Genomic DNA, 22,252 nt, shown 5'->3' with positions numbered 1-22,252 from the left:
CTGCAATGATCAGTTGTAGAAAGCTTAAGAAAGGCTCAACACTAGAGCCAAAATGTTGTTGCTAACATGGAATAAATCCACCTGATCACTTTACATCCTTGAAGTGCTGCTATTTTTTCCTTTTTCTAAAACAGAAACAAACAGGACAAATTATAGGAGAAAGATAGATGAAAGAAGCAATACATCCTCTGTCCACAAAAGTCCACATGCAGGTAGGCTCTTTAAGACAGGGGGCCCTGGGCAAATGCCCAGTTTGCAACCCCCTATCTCCGGCCCTGTCCCGAGCTATATATTTTTTTTTTTATTCTGGACAACCCCTTATTATTAAAGGGGTATTCCCATCTGGGGATTTACATTTAATTAAATTCATTTGCTTTTTGTAAACATTTCTTCAATTGTATGTTAATTAAAAAAATGTTCATGTGTGAAGATAATTTCCTATAAATGTAGCCATGTTGTCCCTTAGAAACCAGATAGCTTCCTCGCATACGACCACCCCACACTCTGGCAGCGGTGGCCGGACTTGCGCTATAGAGTCCTGCCGGACCACAAGGATTCAGCAGTCATTACCACAGGGTGGCCGTGCGACATGTAGTATCTCCCAGACATTTTATATACAATAAACTTTTGTTTCTTTGTGCACTCAATCCATCAGAGGTGGCCGTATCCGAGGAAGCCATCTCGTTTCTAAGGGACAACATGGCTACATTTATGAGAAATTATTATTATTAAATTTTTTACTAACATCCAATTGAAGAAATGTTTACATATGGCATATTAATGAAACTGAATGTGAGTGCCCATATGAGAATACCCCTTTAACTATTGTCTATGTGAGTACTGTTTTTTTCTTCTTATTTACTTACAGAGAACAGAGATAACTATAGACCACATCAAGTTCATGGGCTTGTTTGTAGGCCTTGAACCATAGTAAATGTCCTCTTACCAACGCTACATTTTTAGGCCAAGAAATTATATCGGGAACATATGCAGGCAGAATGAAGAAGGAAAGGAATGGCACACACCACCTTGAAGTCTTCTTAGACGTTTATTGGTGCATACTTACAAAAAGAGATGACAAAAAATGTTATTTAGTCAAGAGGGAGATGAGAAAAAGTGCAGGCTTGCAGAAAAAATTTAACGACTGCCATTTTGTGCTAAGGAGCGCTTCAACCGTTATGTATCGGATGAAGCGCTCCTTAGTGCGAAACGGCCGTTTATTGATATATATGTGCAACATCCCCCACCGGGGCCTAGCCCTTGAGGTGAGGCCTGGAGACAGCCGGGGCCCGCGGTACTGGAGTGGCTGGCGGTTGCGGCCTAAGCACGCTATGGTCACGGTGCTTGGTACGGGGGAACCGGAGGGCTGTCCTACAGCCTGGCAGGTCTCCAGCAGGGTGGTGTTGGCAAGAAAAGATGAGGGAGAGGCTGCTATAGCGGATCTCCCTGGGGCAACCCCTTAATGTCCTGAGTGTGAGTCTCTGGGTGATGGACAGGGTGCCGGTGATGAAGGCAGCCGTATTAGCAGGGACCAGACGGAGACAGAAGTTGAAGAAAACAACTTACAGTTCTTTTATTTGAACCGGCAGGAACCGCAGCAACGTGCCTTTAACAGGTAGATGGAGTGCTGAGATGTGAGTTGGAGGGAGCCTCAGGAGATAGCTCACCAGCCTGGATGTAGAGGGCAGGCTGGGAAGGCAGCTGTGTCCTGGTAGGAAGCTTCAGCTTGTCCTGTAGGGCTTCAGGTATCACCTTTAAAGGTAAGATGATACCCCTTTTCCTCACTACACTAGCTCTAGTCTTAGACTCCACTCTTCAGAGGCAGGGGCTAGGCTCTTCCTGCTCTGGTATGGGCCAGACTGAGATTGCTCACTCACTCACTAAGTCTACAAGGGCTTCTAGTCTTCTCATGAATCTCTCTGAGAGAACTCCAGAACATTCCTGGCCAGAGGTTTTATTACCTCCCTTTGGTCAGGTGGTGGCTGCTCCTCCAATCACATCTCAGCTTACAGAGCACAGGATGTAACACATATCATTGGACAATAGCATCTTGCATCATACAAAATACTTAACTCCTGCCTTGCCAGGCAGGATTAACCACTGCAATACCCCTATGTCCTATAAGGACCATGTAGTGTAATGGGATTACATGCAGGTGGGATGTATTCGCAAACCCTCCCTCGCCATTGCATCGGCGAGGGTGTTGCATATGGTTTATAGATATATCGGGGGAAGCCAGGCTTTCTTTTACTGAAGGGGGTGTCCTCTTGCCCTTATATTGCAAAAGGACACCCATATAATTAATGGAGAAGGTGTGCAAAGCTATTACATATTTACAGCTACGTAATTCGTCTACTTCCAACATTTTATGATCATATAAGTGCTCTATAGCTCTGCAGGGAACACTGCAATATGCTTGGTAGAGGGGTGTTGCACCTTTACAGATCAGATCTAAGGACAGTTTATTAATATGTGTGGTCCTTAAAATCACTTTAACTGTTACTGCTGTTGGTAGTAATTTTCTTCACCCAGAACATGCTGCACATGCCCTACCATCCACCCATCCTTCCATGATAATACCTCCATTTTTCAGAACATTATGGGGAGATTTATCAGTAAGTCCTATGTAGCTTCTTGGTGTATAATTGTAGCAAATTTAATTGCAAAACTACACCACATAGGAGGTGGTATATGTGGGTCCATTGCTACTACAGGGGGGAGATTTATCTTAAACTTGCACAATTTGGAAGTTTTTGCCCAATTTTGAAGTTTTTGCTCAATTTTATGTTAAACATAGATGCGACTGGTGAAGTCTATTCGCATAGAGAACACACAGCTGATACTCGCATCAGAAGGCATTTAACACTGCACATACACCGGACTATAAATCCGACTGGTGGAAACCTGCCAGTCTAACACATAGACATCTGCGCAAAATCCTGCTTAATGATAAATCTCCCCCTATGTTTTATTTTGCTTCTTCCAATCTTTTAAAAGGTACACTCTTAAGGTTAATATGTGGGAAAGGAATTTCAATATTTACTTAGCTTCTAGTGAGTTATAAAAACCCAAAGAGAATCTGATAAAGACAAGTGCGTTCTTTGATTCTAACTTTGAGCTACTATAAGCACTCTATATATGAAAGGAAAGAGTGCTTGGTATTTCACGAAACAGGTATACCAGTTAATGAGGATGAACTTAAATGGGAATGCAGAAGTATCAAATCTCCAAATTTTCAAACAAACCAAGTTGTTATTTTAAACTGACTTTCAGGAATTGTTGGAGGGCCAGATAACTTTCACTCGGCTGCAATAACTCATCTGTGCTTCTAACCATTCTCTGTATTGCTTGTAGTAGCAGAGGCAGGTGATCTGATATTGATGTTCTGACTTTTCCAATATTAAAGCTTTTAGGCCTCATGTACATGACCTTGTGTGCATTACAGGTCGCAAACAGAGGAAAGTGATCTCTGTTTGCGGCCCAATTGACATGGTGGATATAGGCAGGTGAACACCGCTATCTCAAACCAAGTCTCACCACGACCAGGCACAAAAGACCTCAGTGGGGCTGTGAATTAACTGACGGCTAAAAATGGTCATGTTCAATAGCCCTAATGTCTAGAACAATAGAGACCGCACGCTCTTTGTGGTAGTGGTGCTCAATGTGGGATTCTCAATCCAATCTGTATCCAATCACAGAACATGTCACACGCATTCTGTATTCTTTTTTTTTTTCCTTTTTATTTTTCATTGAGTATTTCACATGATATAACCTTTGCCATAAATCAACAAAAAAGTGCAAGTTTTAAGTAACAGATCAAAAATTGCGATGTTTCGTTATCGATCAAGTTAGATCTGGCTGTAGGTTGTATGGCAAGGGTCTAGGTGAGGCAGCCTCACAGCCGAAACGTCGTAATTTTTGATCTGTTACATAAAACTTGCACTTTATTGTTGATTTATGGCAAAGGTTATATCATGTGAAATACTCACTGAAAAATAAATAGAATACATAATGAAAGAAAAAAGAATACATAATGGGGCAGATTCATCAAGCTGTCTGAAAGACAGAATATTTCTAGTTGCCCACGGCAACCAATCACAGCTCAGCTTTCATTTTACCAGTGCTCATGAATATTTTAAAGGGGAGCTGTGATTGGTTTCCATGGGAAACTAAAAATATTCTGACTTTCAGACAGCTTGATAAATGTGTGTGCCATGTTCTTTGATTGGTTCAATAGCCCTAAGGGTCCATTCACACGCGGTATGCCCGCCGCCGGGGAGAATAGCGGCGCACGGCCACACATCCGCCGAAAGATAGAGCAAGCTCTATCTTTTTGCGGTGTGCGGCCCGGATCGGTGCCACCCATTTGTGGCACTGTATCTGCGCCGCGCCGCTATTGCCGTTTATGGGGATGTAATTTGCGGCCGCATGTACGTTCTCGCAGACGGCCATATGTTTGAGCCCTAAGTCATACAAATAAATCAGTAAACCTGAGTGTCAGTATTTCAGAAAAAAATTAAAAACAAGCCTTTTATTTTAACCCGGAAAAAATACAAGCTGAAAATTTGGATAGGATGATTAAAAAAAAGTATTCAGGCTGGGTGATTTTTTTCTGTTCTTGTTTTTTGTACACGCCACTATAGTAGCCTTTGGTATATACTGTACAAGTATAACATTAGTATAAATAAATGATATCTGGAAAGGCACTATGAGTTATTGGTAAGATGTTTGTGCCGATGAAGGCAGAAGGCAGATTTCTTTTTAGTAAAGATGATCTTTGCTCTCTGCTAACAGGATTTATCTGTACTATCTATAAATGTGTAACAAAGTTGAGCAGAGACACAAGTTAACGTGATCTTCTTACTTAGCTGGAGGATAAGATGATAAGCTTTAAATCCATTGGATGTACCCTCGCTATGGTTTTAAGGGGCAGGTTGTTATGTAAAAGTATTAACTCAAAACACAAACAGGAACTTTACCTTGTAGATCAGGTCATTTTTACTTTAATGTGACAAAACAGTAAAATATATTTACTGTTCACAGAGAGCAGTGTATTGTGAGACAAGTCACTGGGTTGCTTTTCTTATCAGATGTAAACCTTAGTGTTTCCATAGACAACAATTGATAGACACATACAGACATATACAGTCATAAATATGTGTAAATATCTAACTCACTCTACATGTTTTCTTTTTGTGATGTCTGTAAAGTGAATAACACGTAAGTTTTAAATAAAAGTCATACTGAGACTGTAAATATGCTAGTAATAAGAATTGTACCTGCTTTCCAGTCATGAAATTTAGTCAAATTCATAATTATTTTTTGTAAATGTAAACTGTAAATCTGTCAGTATAACTACAGCTATTTTGTAGCTGGGAGGTTTGTTAGAGAGCATTAGTGAACAAACAGCATCATGAAAACCCAGAAAACACACCAGACATCTCAGAGATAAAACTGGGACAATGTGTATTATAGGTTTAGTCGTTTTCTTTTTAAGAGTTCAATAGAAGGAATAGAAGAAATATGGCACAACTGCTAACCTACCCAGACATGGCTGTCACGGGTGGTCCCGCGATCCCCGTCACGGATCGCGGGCTCACCCGTGCCGTCGGTTCCCCGCCAGCGCACCGCAAGCGCTACTCACGGGTCCCGGCTCCTGCCCCTCCGGTGTCGGCTCCGTCCGCAGCTTCCTCGTCCCCTTCGGCTGTGCGCGCGCGTCCCCGACAGCTAGGGCGCGCGCGCGGCAAGTTCTGTAAATTTAAAGGGCCAGCGCGCCACTAATTGGCGCTGGCCTTTTCCCTTTAATTATTTAACCCTGCCTCTTCCTGTTACCCTTGCCGGATCTTTGTGCCTTGCGCCCTAGAGAAAGCTGTATTCTGATGCCTTGTGCTGTTCTTGAGATTTCCTGTTGTGACCCCAGTTCCGTTTCTGACTACGCTCCTTTGCCGCCTGTCCTGACCTGTTGCTACGACTCTGACTATGAACCTGTGCTGCCCGTCCTGACCTCCTGCCTGACCCCGACTACGAGATTGCCTGCCGATTCTGTACCTCGACCTTGGCTGCCACTGCGGACAAGTCACGCCTGTGGAACGACCTGGTGGTACCACGCCGCAGCAAGTCCAACCCGCTTTGCGGCGGGCTCTGGTGAAAACCGGGTGCCACTTAGACTCCGGTCCCAGGTAGTGGCTTGTGCCATCGTCCGCAGTGGTTCAGAGGATCCACAACCTCTAAGCCTGACAGTAAGATCCGGCCATGGATCCCGCTGAGGTGCCGCTTCCTACTCGGCCGACTCTGGCTGCCATCGTGGGTCAACAATCCCGAGAGATTGTCGCTCAACGCCAACAGCTGGAACAGGTTACCGCCATGCTGCAGCAGCTGCTGGCCACCCAGCAGCAACAACAGGTTCCTGAGGCCGCTCCAGTGGCTCCCGCTATCCCGGCTTCTCTTCCTGCTGCTGAACCGAGGCTACGGCTGTCTATGCCCGGGAAGTATGATGGTGATCCCAAGTCTTGCAGGGGCTTCATAACCCAGTGCTCCCTGCATTTTGAATTGATGCCGTCTCAATTCTCCACGGAACGATCCAAGGTGGCCTTCATCGTCAGCCTTCTCTCTGGTAAGGCCCTGGCCTGGGCTACTCCTCTCTGGGACAGAGACGACCCGGTCACAGACAATCTCACTGCATTTCTGGCGGAGTTCCGGTCCGTTTTTGAGGAACCTGCACGGGCCTCTTCTGCCGAGACTGCGCTGTTGAATCTCCGCCAGGGGGGCTCATCCGTGGGAGAATATGCGGTCCAGTTCCGTACCTTGGCCACGGAACTTTCCTGGAACGATGCGGCCCTGTCCGCAACCTTTAAGAAGGGACTTGCCCCTCATATTAAAGACGCTCTGGCCGCTCGGGATCTGCCGTCTACCCTGGGTGGTCTTATCACCTTAGCCACCCGGATTGATGTGCGATTTAGAGAACGTGCTGAGGAATTACGCCTAGAGCAACCGCAAGTTCGCCCACGACGATTTCCTCGCCTGGCTCCAGCTTTTCAAAGACCGCTCCAGCCCCCTGATGTACCACCCGTGGAGGAGCCTATGGAGGTGGACAGGCTCAGACTCTCTCCCCAGGAGCGTATCAGAAGGCGTCAGGGAAACCTCTGCTTCTACTGTGCCAGTCCTGGACACTTCCTGGGGTCTTGCCCAATCCGTCCCCAACCTTCGGGAAACGCCAGCACCTAGGGTTCTTGGGAGAAGCGTCCCTAGGTGTGAGCAAAGCTTCTCCACGTTTGATGATACCGGTGCTTCTCAGCGTGGGCACCGGCACCCAGATCCAGGTCTCTGCCTTCTTGGACTCAGGCTCCACGGGGAACTTCGTGGATGCCGCCTTGGTCTCCCGGCATCACCTTCCTGTGGTCCGTCTTGAAAGGCCGTTGGTCATCTCCTCCGTCAGTGGACAAATCCTTTCTGACCCGGTCCACTACCGCACCAAGCCACTGTCTATGCAAGTCGGTGTGCTGCACAAGGAGAACCTGTCCTTTTATGTGCTTCCACGTTCCACATCCTCCATCCTTTTGGGTCTACCATGGTTGCAGTTCCACGCACCCGTTCTTGACTGGAAGACGGGGGAGATCCTTCGGTGGGGATCCGACTGCCAATCTCGTTGTGTGGATTTGCCTCGTCCAGTGCCAGTTCAGGTCTCTTCTGTGTCCCTTAAGGCCCTGGAGGGTCTTCCGGCATGTTATAAGGACTTTCGTGATGTCTTCTCAAAGAAGCAAGCTGAGACGTTGCCACCTCACCGTCCCTACGATTGTCCTGTGGATCTCTTGCCGGGCACTTCTCCCCCACGGGGTCGTGTGTATCCGCTTTCTGTACCAGAAACCTCAGCCATGTCGGATTATATCCGAGAAAATCTGCAGAGGGGATTTATACGCAAGTCTTCCTCCCCGGCTGGTGCAGGTTTTTTCTTTGTGACCAAAAAGGACGGGTCACTCCGACCATGCATAGACTATCGCGGTCTTAACAAAATCACGGTTAAGAACCGTTATCCGTTGCCATTGGTCACTGAGTTGTTTGACCGCCTTCGTGGAGCCAAGATCTTCTCCAAGTTGGATCTTCGTGGGGCTTACAACCTCATTCGTATCCGCCAAGGGGATGAATGGAAGACCGCTTTTAATACCCGAGATGGACACTTCGAATATCTGGTGATGCCGTTCGGACTCTGTAATGCACCAGCCGTCTTTCAGGAGTTCGTGAATGACATCTTTAGAGACTTGCTTTATGTCTGTGTGGTGGTCTATCTGGACGATATCCTCGTGTTTTCTCCGGACCTTGAGACCCACCAAGTCCAAGTACGGCAAGTACTCAGTCGATTAAGGACCAATCGTCTCTATGCCAAGCTGGAAAAGTGTCTGTTCCATCAGCAGAGTATTCCATTTCTCGGCTATGTCATCTCGGACAAAGGCCTTCGTATGGATCCTGCCAAGCTGTCGGCGGTTCTTCAGTGGCCTCGCCCAGTGGGACTGCGCGCTATACAGCGATTTCTGGGCTTTGCGAATTATTACCGCCAGTTCATTCCACGTTTTTCCTCTCTGGTGTCTCCTATTGTGGCACTTACCAAGAAGGGTGCCAATCCCCGACTCTGGCCTTCGGCAGCTGAGGAGGCCTTTAAGAACTTAAAATCTTTGTTTGCCTCGGCTCCAGTCCTGGTGCGTCCCGACGTTGAAAAGCCTTTTCATCTGGAAGTGGATGCCTCCTCTGTAGGGGCCGGAGCAGTGCTCACGCAGAAGGGTCCCAAAGGCCGCACAGTCACCTGTGGATTCTTCTCCAAGTCTTTTTCCTCCGCGGAGAGGAATTACGGGATAGGAGATCGAGAATTATTGGCGATCAAGCTTGCCCTAGAAGAGTGGCGTTATCTCCTGGAGGGAGCTCGGTTTCCGGTCAACATCTACACAGACCACAAAAACCTCCTCTATCTCCAGACTGCTCAGCGACTCAACCCACGCCAAGCTCGTTGGTCACTCTTCTTCGCCCGGTTCGATTTTCTCATTCATTTTCGTCCGGCCGAGAAGAACATCAAGGCAGACGCCCTTTCTCGTGCTTCGGATGTCGTTGGGGAAGAACCGGTTCCTCGTCATGTTATCTCTCCTGACCGACTTGTACTGGCCGCGCCAGTGGATCTTCGTCTATTACCTCCTGGCAAGACATACGTACGACCTGCGCTACGGAGGAGAATTCTGTCTTGGGGTCATTGCTCCCGTGTGGCTGGGCATCCTGGGGTGCAGCGTTCTATCGCCCTCATTACCCGATTCTACTGGTGGCCAGACCTGGCCAGAGATGTCCGGGAGTTTGTGGGTGCCTGTACTTCCTGTGCCCGGAATAAGCCTTCACGTCTTAAGCCTGCTGGTCTTCTTCTGCCGTTGCCAATACCCAGCTGTCCATGGACTCATATTGCTATGGATTTCATCACGGATCTACCATCTTCTTCAGGCAATACTGTCATCTGGGTGGTGACTGACCGGTTCTCTAAGATGGCCCATTTTATCCCTCTACCAGGTTTGCCAGCTGCTCCATGTCTTGCCGAACAGTTCTTTCACCACATCTTCCGACTCCATGGACTTCCACGACACATAGTCTCTGACCGTGGAGTACAGTTTGTCTCGAAATTTTGGCGTTCTCTCTGTAACCAACTACAGGTGAAGTTGGACTTCTCTTCTGCCTATCATCCCCAGTCGAACGGGCAGGTGGAGAGAGTTAACCAGACTTTGGGCTGCTATCTACGCCACTTTGTTTCTGCCCGTCAGGACGATTGGTCCCAATTGTTGCCTTGGGCGGAGTTCTCCTATAACTCCTTGGACTCTGCATCAGCGGGTTCTGCTCCATTTTTTGTCAACTATGGACTCCATCCTCGCCCGCCTCTACCTCTACCCGTGGCTTCTGATGTTCCGGCAGTTGAGGAGTTGGTACAGGACTTAAAAACCATCTGGGAGCAGACCCGCCTTTCCTTATTACAGGCTTCAACGCAAACTAAGATTCAAGCCGATAAAAGACGCAGACCTTCCCCCGTCTTCTCTCCTGGTGACAAGGTTTGGCTGTCCTCCAAATACGTCCGGCTTAAAATTCCTGGCTACAAGCTCGGTCCTCGTTTCCTGGGTCCCTTCGAGGTGATGCATCGCATCAATCCAGTCTCATATAAGCTGCGCCTTCCTCCTACCATGCGCATCCCGAACTCCTTCCATGTATCCCTGCTCAAGCCTGTCATCTTGAACCGCTTCTCCCGACAGCTGTCTCCTCCTGCTCCAGTGGCCGACTCCTCTGACATCTATGAGGTAAAGGAGATCCTTGATGCTAAGACTGTAAGAGGTAAGCGGTTCTTCTTGGTTGACTGGAAGGGGTTCGGGCCTGAGGAGAGATCTTGGGAGCCCGAGGACAATATCCTGGACCAGGATCTCCTGCAGAGATTCCTCCAGCCCAGAAAGAGGGGGAGGCCGAAGGGGGGGGGTACTGTCACGGGTGGTCCCGCGATCCCCGTCACGGATCGCGGGCTCACCCGTGCCGTCGGTTCCCCGCCAGCGCACCGCAAGCGCTACTCACGGGTCCCGGCTCCTGCCCCTCCGGTGTCGGCTCCGTCCGCAGCTTCCTCGTCCCCTTCGGCTGTGCGCGCGCGTCCCCGACAGCTAGGGCGCGCGCGCGGCAAGTTCTGTAAATTTAAAGGGCCAGCGCGCCACTAATTGGCGCTGGCCTTTTCCCTTTAATTATTTAACCCTGCCTCTTCCTGTTACCCTTGCCGGATCTTTGTGCCTTGCGCCCTAGAGAAAGCTGTATTCTGATGCCTTGTGCTGTTCTTGAGATTTCCTGTTGTGACCCCAGTTCCGTTTCTGACTACGCTCCTTTGCCGCCTGTCCTGACCTGTTGCTACGACTCTGACTACGAACCTGTGCTGCCCGTCCTGACCTCCTGCCTGACCCCGACTACGAGATTGCCTGCCGATTCTGTACCTCGACCTTGGCTGCCACTGCGGACAAGTCACGCCTGTGGAACGACCTGGTGGTACCACGCCGCAGCAAGTCCAACCCGCTTTGCGGCGGGCTCTGGTGAAAACCGGGTGCCACTTAGACTCCGGTCCCAGGTAGTGGCTTGTGCCATCGTCCGCAGTGGTTCAGAGGATCCACAACCTCTAAGCCTGACAGTGGCCATCTACCTAAATTGATTGCCTAGAGCCCTAGACAAAGAGATACAACCAAGAGGCCCATGGTCACTCTGGACCATCTGCAGAGATTCACAGCTCAGGTGGAAGAATCTGTCCACATGACTAATAGAAGATGCGTACTCTACAAATTTGATTACTACCTTGTTGTTTTAGTATTTTTTCGGTCTGGTGACCTATAAAACCTGTTAACACATAACTGTAAGAATGGTTTGCATTGGATTCATTAACGTTGAGGCGTGAAAAAAAGAGGAATCTCCACAACATAACCGATAACCTGACTGACTGGTCGATGTTAATTAGTCGTTACAACATTGACATTTCCATGTGAAAACTTTATTCCAGGGCAGACATTCTCTAATTGCTTCAGAGAAGAGTGAAATTGATCCAGCACTCGTATCAAGGATTTAAAAACTTCATATTCTTTATTTTAATCCATGGTAATAAAAAACAGCAAAATAAGGAATTGGAGGATGTTAGCTCCATACATGTGATATATTTGGAAAAAAACATATTTTCCTTTTTTGCTGCTTTTTATTACTATGGATTAAAATAAAGTATATGAAGTTTTTAAATCCTTGATACAAGTGCTGGATCAATTTCACTCTTTTCTGAAGCAATATACCTGGAACGGCACAGGATTTTCACCTTTGTGACTCGGGCACCGTTCACACCAGCCCTGGATGTGGGATATTGGAATACGGACATTTTGCCAGATAGGTGAGCTGAAGATTTACTTTATACATCTGTTTCTTTTCTAATTCTCTAATTGCCGCGGTACATATAAGGCTACCTTTATACCAAAAACAACAGTTAATCATAGAATATGAATTCTTCTGTGAATAATTTTAGATGGAAATATTGAAAAATCTACATTAATCGTGAAAGAAAAAATAGTTAGTCAGTTTGCCTTCTACAACCTAGTATACAAATATCCAAACAATACTATTCCTCTGTAACCTTTTACCCGAAGGCTGACCTCAGCTATTTCATTAAGCAGCTTGTTTACTTCAAGACTTTCCTTTGACAGTGTGAAGCACCTCAAGGTAACTTGCAGCATAATCAAACTGACAGCTACTGTGTAGCCTTGCAAGTAATATTCATGTTTCAAGTCTGTACTAGCAGTTATCACTGCATAATAAAGGACCTATAGAGTCTCTTGACAGTTTACGTTTCATAACAGAAGATATTTACCCATATACTGTAAGTCTATTGTAGGTATATTTTATTTGTTGTATGCATGTGTGGTTAAATCCTATGCTTATAATATGAATCAAGGATATCTAATAAAGTAAACTTTTATAGGTTGGATCTGCTGAGAGGTTTCAATGGCTCTGGTAGCAGACATGTATATTACGACTGGAGTCTTTTGTCCAAACGCAAGGTTTTTAAATAATGTCTCTGCCTAGCACCATAACTTTCACTTAGTGTAGGTCACAACGTTGATTTTGCAATTGAAACAAAAAATATGGCTTAAAAATGGCCGTATTTAAGCTAATCTCAAAAATGGAATATATTCAAAGGACAGAATAAAAATGTAAATGAGATAATAGAAAAAGAACACTTATTCACATTAGAGAACTCATTGTAAGGATTGTAAACCAAGCACACTGACCTGCTGATGTGTGCAGGATCTGCTCTTCTTTTGGCTTGTTATGTCCTGGTTTCTACAGAAAAAAAAAAAAAGCTTTTGAAATTATGCAAGTGCACTATTTATTTATTTATTTTTAACTGCATTCAGCTTAATGGGAATGTGCCACATTTGAATAGCAATAATAAATGTGGACCAATGTTCGACTCTGCACCTGAATGCCCCTTTATGTGAAAATTAATTTTTGTACAAAGTCAGTCAGAAAACTGGTGCAGCCAGTTTAATAAATTAGGCCCATTATATTGAAAGCAAAGCTGCCCTTTCACTTTATTTTATATCTTTATCATCCTCATCAGTTAAAAAGATGTTGCATCCGTTTTTTTTTGCGGACACATAGGGGGTCATTTACTAAGGGGCCGATTCGTGTTTTCCCGACGTGTTACCCGAATATTTACGATTTGTGCTGATTTCCCCTGAATTGCCTTGGGATTTTGGCGCACTCGATCGGATTGTGGCGCATCGGCGCTGGCATGGACGCGACGGAAATCGGGGGCGTGTCCGAACAAAAACCCGATGGATTCGGAAAAACCACCGCATTTAAACAAATAAAAGTGTCCCGGGACTCGCGCTTACCTTCACTCGGTCCGGCTTGGTGAAGATCAGTGCATTCCGGGGAACTTCACTGCAGCATCGCCACCTGGTGGGCGTCGGAGGAACTACCTTAGTGAGTCCGGGCCGGACCCGAATCCACCGCAGAGAACACGCCAACAAACTGGGAAAAGATTGAACCCATAGTGTGTAAAGAAGTCAGTGAAAGGTGGGGGAGGAAGTGTCATGGTTTGTACAGCAGGAGTTGGACGTCTCATACAGCTAAATAGCATAGTGAATGCAGAACCTTCATCAGCATCACTTGGTTCTTCCTTGCTTTCTTCATTTAGTCAGCCAGCAATTTTCATTCAGGATAAGGCCCCCTGTCACACATCAAAACACATAAAGCAGTTCCTTGAAATAGAAAACATTGAAACAATGAAATGGCCAGCCCAGAGCCCTAAGCCCAATAGAATACATTTGGACATTTATGGCCTTGAAATCCACAACAGAATTGTGGTAGAGACTGGAAGAAACCAAAATCCACACCAGAGCAGTGTGAGAGGCTAGTGACCGCATGTGTGATTCAAATTAAAGGCCTATACACTTCCTACTGATTGGTGACTATTGCAACCTTCAGAGAATTGTATTTTAATCTTTCTCTGTGCTACAGTCATTGCTATTCTCCATTTATGATCATCATGCAATATGACAGTAGCTATATTCTTGTACATAGGGGCAGTATTACAGTAGCTTTTTACTATACTGGCGTATACTACTACACTACTGCTAGTGCAACGCCGTCCAAAGCATACAACTGTCCCAAGGAGCCAGTCTAATGATAAATCTCCCCAAGTATTTTTAAAGTTATATTCTACTATTTGTAAGACAGTATCATGACCAACACAAGGAGAATGATAATGACACTTGCCTACTTGTGTGTTTGCTTCATGTACTATACTTTGCTAGTACTTGTTTACTTGCATATTAATCCTGCCTTCTAGCAAAAAGCTGTACATTTTGTTCATTGGACCATCTACAACAATGTAGCTGTGATTAAAGGGAAACTGTCACCAGGAAACCCATTTTTAGCACTCCCACAGAGCATAGTACATACACTGCCAAAGACTTTTTGTATAAAAAATAGCCTTTAAAGAACAAAAATGTTATATAGTACCTTTCAATGCCATGTGCTCTGTGACTAGGCACATGTCACCTGGGAGTGGTTATAGAGGAGCAGTCCCCCCACCCTTGGACATGCGGAAGTGCAAATATATGAAAATGCCCACTCACTCGGCTTAGCGATGCCCCCTGCTCCTATATAGCCATAGTGATGGGAGTTATTCATATATTTGAAAAGGACAAATGGAGGAGCGGTTTCCCAAATGGAGGCGGGGAACTGCTCCTCTATAGCCACTCCCAGGTGACGAGTGCCTAGTCACAGAGCACATTGCATTGATATATAACTATATTTAAATTGTTTTTCTGTAAAACCTATTTCCATGCATAAACTCTTTGGCAGTGTATGTAGAATGCTCTGTGGGGATTGGGGGTGCTAAAATGGGTCTCCTGGTGACAGGTTCCCTTTAAAGGAATGCATAGTTAACACAGCCTAATCTTAGCCACTGCTACAAATTGGTAGGATTAAACTGCTAGTCAAGTCAGTCCCTCAGATGTTCCATGAGGACAGTATAAGCAGTCCCCACGTGACTTACAGACGATCCCTAGTCCCAGACTGCAATGATCAGCTGTAAATTGTCTGTAATGAAGCTTTAAAAAAAAAAAATTGAAACTCCAATTGTCACTGGTGCAAAAAAAAAATTTGTCTGGATCTACAATTATAAAATATACAGTTTAAACTTACATACAAATTCAACTTAAGAACAAACCTATGGAACCTATCCTGTATATAACCTGTATTGGCATCAGGGCAATTCTGCCACAAGGGGCCTTGTAACAGCACTAGGACCATAGAATTGGCATCAGTACAGCAAGGCTTTATGACACAGGCTGCTTTATAACATTGATGCGTTGCCTGCAATACTATGCAGAAGCTAGGGCAGAAATGAATGGGCTATTATGGATATCCCGCAGTAGGCTCCCACACATCCAGACCTTGCGCAAACACTAGCTACTGTGTATGGATTAGATTTGTTATAATCTCACCTAATACACTAACATTGTATAATTTATTAGGTTATTGGCCTATGATTTTAACCCCTTAATGACCGCCGTATCGGCTTTTTACGGAGGTCATTAAGGATACTTCTTCTGACGCGTACGCCTTTCTACGGCGGCGCGTCAGAAGAAGATTTTGGGACACCGGGTCCAGCAAGTGCCGGTGTCAGGCTGTGATCTTACAGCCAAAACCCGGCACTAATACCCGGGATCGGAAAAACTCCGCTTACCGGGGGATCCGAACGGTCCTGCTGCTGCCCCCGGGTCCGGCGAGTGACCCGGGGCTTTCGCCTCCTCTACCCGCTGGGTTCTGCCTTCCTGGCAGTTACTTTCACTATACACTGCAATACACTTGTAAAGGCTTGAGCAAGCGATCGGACGATCGCTTGTTCAAGCCAAGAAGTAGAAAATGTAAAAAAGTAAGAAAAAAAAGATTAAATCATTTTAAGATATAATTAAATAAATAAATAAAATAAAAGTTCCATAATCTCCCCAGTTACACATGAAATGCAAATAAAGTATATAAAACACAAAAACACGTACATATTTGGTATCACCGCGTCCATATCAATCTGTACAATATATCTAAATCAATATTGAACCCGCTCGGTGAACGACCATCACAAAAAATGATCTAAAAAGTGATCAAAAAAAGTTATGTTCCCTAATATGATACGACTAAAAAGAACAACTCTTTTCGCAAAAAATAAGCCCTCAACCAGGTCTGACAACAGAAAAATACAGAAGTTATGGCCCTAAAAAGTTGTCAATAGTAAATATATTGGTTTTGCTCAGGAAAATTGAGCAAAGATAAGAAAAACCATATAAATGAGGTATCACCGCAATCGTAGTGAACCAGAGAATATGGAGAATAGAATATGATACACCACATATGGAGTATCAGTACACTCGGGAGGAATTGGGCATCAAACATTGCAGTGCGTTTATTATTTAATTTATTCTGAAACTGTCAGTTTGGCCTAAAGGAATGTATTTTCCAAAAAAATTCCATAGTTTCTAAATCGCAGGTCCATATTGTTTTAACCCATGTGAAACACTGAAAGGGTTAATGGACTTAATAAAAGTTGTTTTACATACGTTGAGGGGTGAAGTTTCTATAGTGGGGTAATTTATGGGGTTTTACTATTATTTAGGCCTCTCAAAGTCACTTGAAAGCTAAGTTGTCCCTCAAACTGTGAGTTTTGGCAATTTTCATTAAAATGAGAAAAATCGCACCTAAAGTTCTGCACCTCATAACATACTAGAAAAGTGAGAGCATGCATAAAATATCATCTCAACATAAAGAAGACATTCCGTAAATGTTAATTATCAAGCTTTTTGGGTAGTTTTACTTCCTGTCTGGAAAGCAGAACATTTCAAACTTGGAAAATGAAGAATTTTTACAAACTTTTGCCAAATTAGCACTTAAATTTTACAACTAACATGAAGTACAATGTGTCACGGGAAAACAATCTCAAAATCGCCTGGATATGTTAAAGTGTTACGAAGTAATAAACAATTATCGTGAGACATGTCAGATTTGAAAAATCGAGTCTGGTCATTGAGCTGAAAACTAGTGTCGGTGATAAGGGGTTAATAATATCCCTGATGGCACCTCTGCTTACAGTACCACAACTTATGGACCCTGCCATTACATTTCTGTAATCCATAGCATCACAGTTCAATTCTGTACCCGTAACTGGAGCAGTGACTGGTCCCACTTTATTGAAGGGCAAGTAACATTGTTTACTAATCGAAAATTAAAGCAAATCTAGTGTTTTATTCTTTCACAATGAAAAAGCACAATGGTATTAATTATTGCTTACTTTTGTTGCATTGCTTAACCCCTTGAGGCCTAATTTGGACACAAATCATTTTTCAAGTTTGCCCTGTGTCACTATAATCATACAGTTATAGCTTTGGAATGCTTTAACATATCCAGAGGATTCTTTTCTTGTGAGATATTGTGCATCATAATACAGGCAGTCCATACAAGATAGGGTCTGTAGGTTTGTTCTTAAGTTGAATTTGTATGGAAGTCGGAAATGTATATTTTATCATTGTAATCCCAGCCAGAACTTTTTTGGTCTCTGCGACAATTGGATTTGAAAAATGTTGGACTGTCATAAGAACCAAGATTAACACTAAAGCTTCATTACAGACACCTGTGATAACTGTTACAGCTGATCATTGTAGCCTAGGACTAAAGTACAGTAAATTACCAATATCCAGAGGTCCGTTTGTAACTAGGGGTCGTATGTAAGTCGAGTGTTCTTAAGTAGGGGACCTCCTGTAGTTTTAAAATGTGGATATCTTTTGTATCTAGTGTGGGAGTTTTGGCCCAGTAGAGACCGTGGTAGCGGGGTTTTGTGATGCAATTCAAGACAGTGACAGCAAGGTACAGTCCAAAACAGGTCTCGCCTGCGTTTATTGCAGCAGCAGGAACAAAATAAAACAGCCTTTACATTCAGGCATCAAAACAAACAATATCCTACCCATCTGGGTGCTAACTAAACAGAGTTTCTCTAACTCACCACTAACACAAAAGACTTTGCTGCTCCAGGCACAGAGGTCACGGCTGTGTGCTCTCCAGCCTCCTTTCAGAGAGACAACACTCTCAGCTCTGCTCAGCAGCTTTATGCAGACTGATTAGGCTGCTCCCACCACCTGTGTCCAAGGACAACACAAACTCAGCAACCAGGCCTTGCATAGTATGAAAACCTAGGGGAAACATACCGCCCATCCACAGTTAACCCCTTCAGTGTCTCACACTAGTTATTTAAAAAACATAAATTTTGGGGGAAAAAATGTAATTCTTTATTTTCAAATTTCTAAATTCTCTACTTTTAAAGCAGATAGTCATATGAAGCTTAGAAATTAGGTGCACTTTTTCACATTTTTTGGAAAATAAACTTATATTTATAGGGACCTGCTTATCTTTCAATTAACTGTGAGAGACCTAAATAATAGAAAGACTCATAAATTACCTCATTATGAAAACTGCTACCCTCAACGTATAAAAAAGCACTTTTATGTAGGTTGTTAACTAAAACTAAACATCTACAATGGATAAAAAAAGGTTCCACAAAGTTTGATACCCAATTTCTCCCGAGTGTACCGATACCCCACATGTGGTGGTTACCTGCTAAATGGGCCCACGGCCGGGCATAGAATGGAAAGAGCCCCATCCAGAGTAAATTTGCATTGTAAAATTATGCGCATAATATAATTTTTTTTCTTTTTTTAAAGTGGACCTATAGGGGCTTATTTTTTGCCACATGGGATGAAATTTTTTTGTACATAATTTTGGGACATCTATAGCTAATTCATGACATTTTATTAACTCTTTGTTGGTGGAGAAAATGAAAATCATGAATTTTAGGGAAGTTTTTTTTTGTGTAGTGCTGCTACCCTACTCCTGGCTGGATATCCTTTTGACTGCATGCCATAACCCTTGTTGTCTCATGCCCTGTAAAATTTATCTGCACGGTGTGTTTATGCACTGCTGGTCCTACATTTGGGACTTCCTGTTTGTCACTTTTATAGATATATTGGGAGGATCATTAAAATTTTGGTAGCTGTCTATCCTCCTTTTTAAGATATGTATTAAATAAAAGTTATATTTTATATACCTTTGACCCCCTCCTTCTTGCTCGTGGTATGTTTCCTTTAACCCCTTAGTGACCACCCATATGGATTTCTCCAGCGGTCACTAAGGGGCCATAGGCTAGGCCAACGGGTTTCTCCGTTGGCCTAACCTAAGGACTTTATGGGCCCCTGTGCAGGGAGGGGCAGTGCCCCGCTTGTCATATGACAGCCAGGACCCTGCTCTAACTCTGTTCCGAGCCGGCTGTTAACCCCTTCGATCTCACGGTCAATGCTGTTACCGCAGGATCGAAACATCTGTAGAGGGATGGGGTGATCACAGGGTGCCATCTTCTTCCCGTTGTCATCGGCATCTGCATAGGCTGACACTTCTAATGCGCTACATGGTTATTGCAATGCATTAGTATAAACTAGTAATCACATAATCGCTAGTTCATATACTAGTAATGTGAAAATAAAAAAGTAAAAAAATTAAAATAAAAAAAATGAAAAATAAAATTAATAAAAATGTCCCAAAAGCCCCTAACGCATATAACGTATTTACTCAAGTATAAGCAGACCCGAGTATGAGCCAAGGTACACACTTTTACCACATACAACAAGAAAAACGTATTGACTAGAATATAAGTCGAGGGTGGGAAATGCTGCAGCTACTGGTAAATTTCAAAAATTAAAATAGATACCAATAAGATTATAGACATCAGTAGGATAAGTGTTTTTGAATATTTATTTCAAAGAAAAACAGTAAACTAGCTCTGTAAGTGAAAAAGCAGGTCAACAAAAACAACAATATCTCAGCAACCAAGCTAAAACACAAGAGTTAAAATCCTTCAAAACTGAATTCCTATTCATCATCTGCATCTGCGAACAGAGCTTCAGCATTAGCTGGTGTGAGGATATCTGAATAGACATTGTCATCATCACTGAGTTCATAGCCATCACCATCACTGCTGCCATTCTCATACAATGTGCTGTCTTCGCTGCCATCCATAGCATTACTAATGGCACATTTCTTGAAGGCACGTTGCACCATGTCCTCAGGAATATCTTCCCATGCATCACGAACCCACTTTGCTATTAGTTCTATGTCAGGCTTCATCAGATTTCCAACTTTTGTCAGTCGGGCTTGTCCAGATGACATCTATGCATGCCACATCTTTCTCACACGGTCTTTGAATGGTTTGTTTAACCGGTTCCGATGCATGGAGAGGGCTCTGGCTAAATGAATGTGAACAAATTCTCAGTTGATAAAATACCAAAACGTCCCACAAAATTTTATACCCAATCCCTCCCGCGTATAACAATACCTCATATGTGGTGGACATTGAAAGGAAGCTGCGCCATTCAGAGCAGATTGTCACTTTATATTGGCTATACAATCTTAATTTTTTTGGCAATTTGGACACATAAGGGCTTATTTTTGCGACATGAGATGCACTTTACAAATACTTCATTTTAGTGGGTCATTAGCTTATTGATGAGAATTTATTAACTCTTTAATGTATGGAGGAAAAGAAAATTGTCAATTTTGGTTTTCTTTTTTTTGTAAATTTTGGGGGTCGTACACTGTACACTAAAAATAATATAATCATTTTTATTCTATAGATCACTACAATTACGTTGATACCTCATTTATATAGTTTTTTATATATTTTACAATTTTACTGAAAAAAACAAATATAAAGAAAATCTCATTTGTTTTTGCATCGCCATCTTTTCGGAGATATAACTTTAATATTTTTTGGTTGACAGAGCAAGTTTAGGGCTTATTTTTTACATGTTGAGTTGTTGTTTTCAGTGGTACCATTTTGGTGCACATAACTTTTTTTGATCACTTTTTGGAACATTTTTGTGAAGGGATTTTATGAAAATTTATATTTTTGGCGTGTTTTTCAGGTTTTGTTTTTACGGCGTTCACCATACAGGTCCAATAATGTTTCTGACTTATTGTACAGATTATTACGGACGCGGCGATACCAAATATGTGGGGTATTTTGGCGATTTTCAGGTTTTTTCACTTTATTAGATGTGTATAGGGAATGTTTGTGTTTAGGAGACGTTAACTTTATTTAATTAATTCTTTTTATTAAAAAGTGTGTTTATTTAGTGTTTTTAACTTTTTTCTTTACTTTTACAGGTTAGCTTGAACAACACGCCATGCAGTAATAGTATGTCAAATGTCAGGAAGGGGTTAAGGCTGCTCCTGGTCATGCATTCCAGATTTCTTCACGCCATTTTTTTTTGTGCCGTCTTCATCCTTGCAACCTTTAACATGTGCACGTACTGTAATTCGTGTTGGGAATCTGACCTTTTTAGGCAAGGTCTTTCTTTTAATAATAATGGCAGGCCACAGCTTTGTTCTATTGCTTGGAAGATCAGAGGTCATAGGTGTTTCATCGATATTTCCAATATCTCCCAGGTCATAGTTATGGATCCTTCTTTGTTTTAAGATGAATGAATGGAATGACATCACTTTTTCATCAAGATCTTTTGGCAACTTCTGTGATATCTTTGCTCTTTGCCACAAACCTGGGCCAAACCTATTCATGAAGCTGGTACACCATCCTGGTGATGCAACATAATTTTCAATGCCTGGTGCTTTTAATGTGTCATCTGTGGCCAATTGTAGGGCACGCAAGCGAATACCCATGAATGTTATGCAGTAACCATTTAGACGACTCTCCATAACCCATTTATGCAATTCAGTCTCTAGAGCTCCATATGGATTTGCTAAACCACGTCGACCTGTGCACACATTGGGGCACATTTACTAAGAACAATGTAGTGTATAGGGGGCGCCAGATACAGGATTTCTGGTGCACGTTCTGCATGAATCTTTGGCCGACTGGCGAGCCATGTTGACTGAAGTGCTTCTGTGTTTTTCATCACCTGTCTCTGTAATCTTCTTCCTGCACTCTCTGCTCATCTCCAAGTCCACAAGTGCACTGGTAAATGCCTTCTGATGTGAGTATCAGCTGTGTGTGCTCTGAGGGAATAGACTGCACTAGTCACACATATGTTTAACCCCTTAACGACTTGGCCATTTTGCACCTTCCTGACACGGCCCTTTTTTTGAAATCTGACATGTGTCAGTTTATCTG

General features: G+C 43.5%; 1 long non-coding RNA gene across 1 annotated transcript in view; it reads right to left on the bottom strand.

The window, feature by feature from the left end:
* LOC140116674 (uncharacterized) overlaps positions 1-12,856 on the bottom strand; it is a 53,512-nt gene extending 40,656 nt beyond the window's left edge. Inside the window, exon 1 of the long non-coding RNA XR_011852897.1 lies at positions 12,804-12,856. This is a non-coding gene — a long non-coding RNA (uncharacterized lncRNA). The remainder of the gene's footprint in view (positions 1-12,803) is intronic.
* Positions 12,857-22,252: the final 9,396 nt, after the last annotated feature.

This window comes from Engystomops pustulosus, chromosome 2 (assembly GCF_040894005.1).
Source record: "Engystomops pustulosus chromosome 2, aEngPut4.maternal, whole genome shotgun sequence".
Lineage (NCBI taxonomy): Eukaryota > Metazoa > Chordata > Amphibia > Anura > Leptodactylidae > Engystomops > Engystomops pustulosus.
This window is presented reverse-complemented; position numbering and strand designations above follow the sequence as displayed.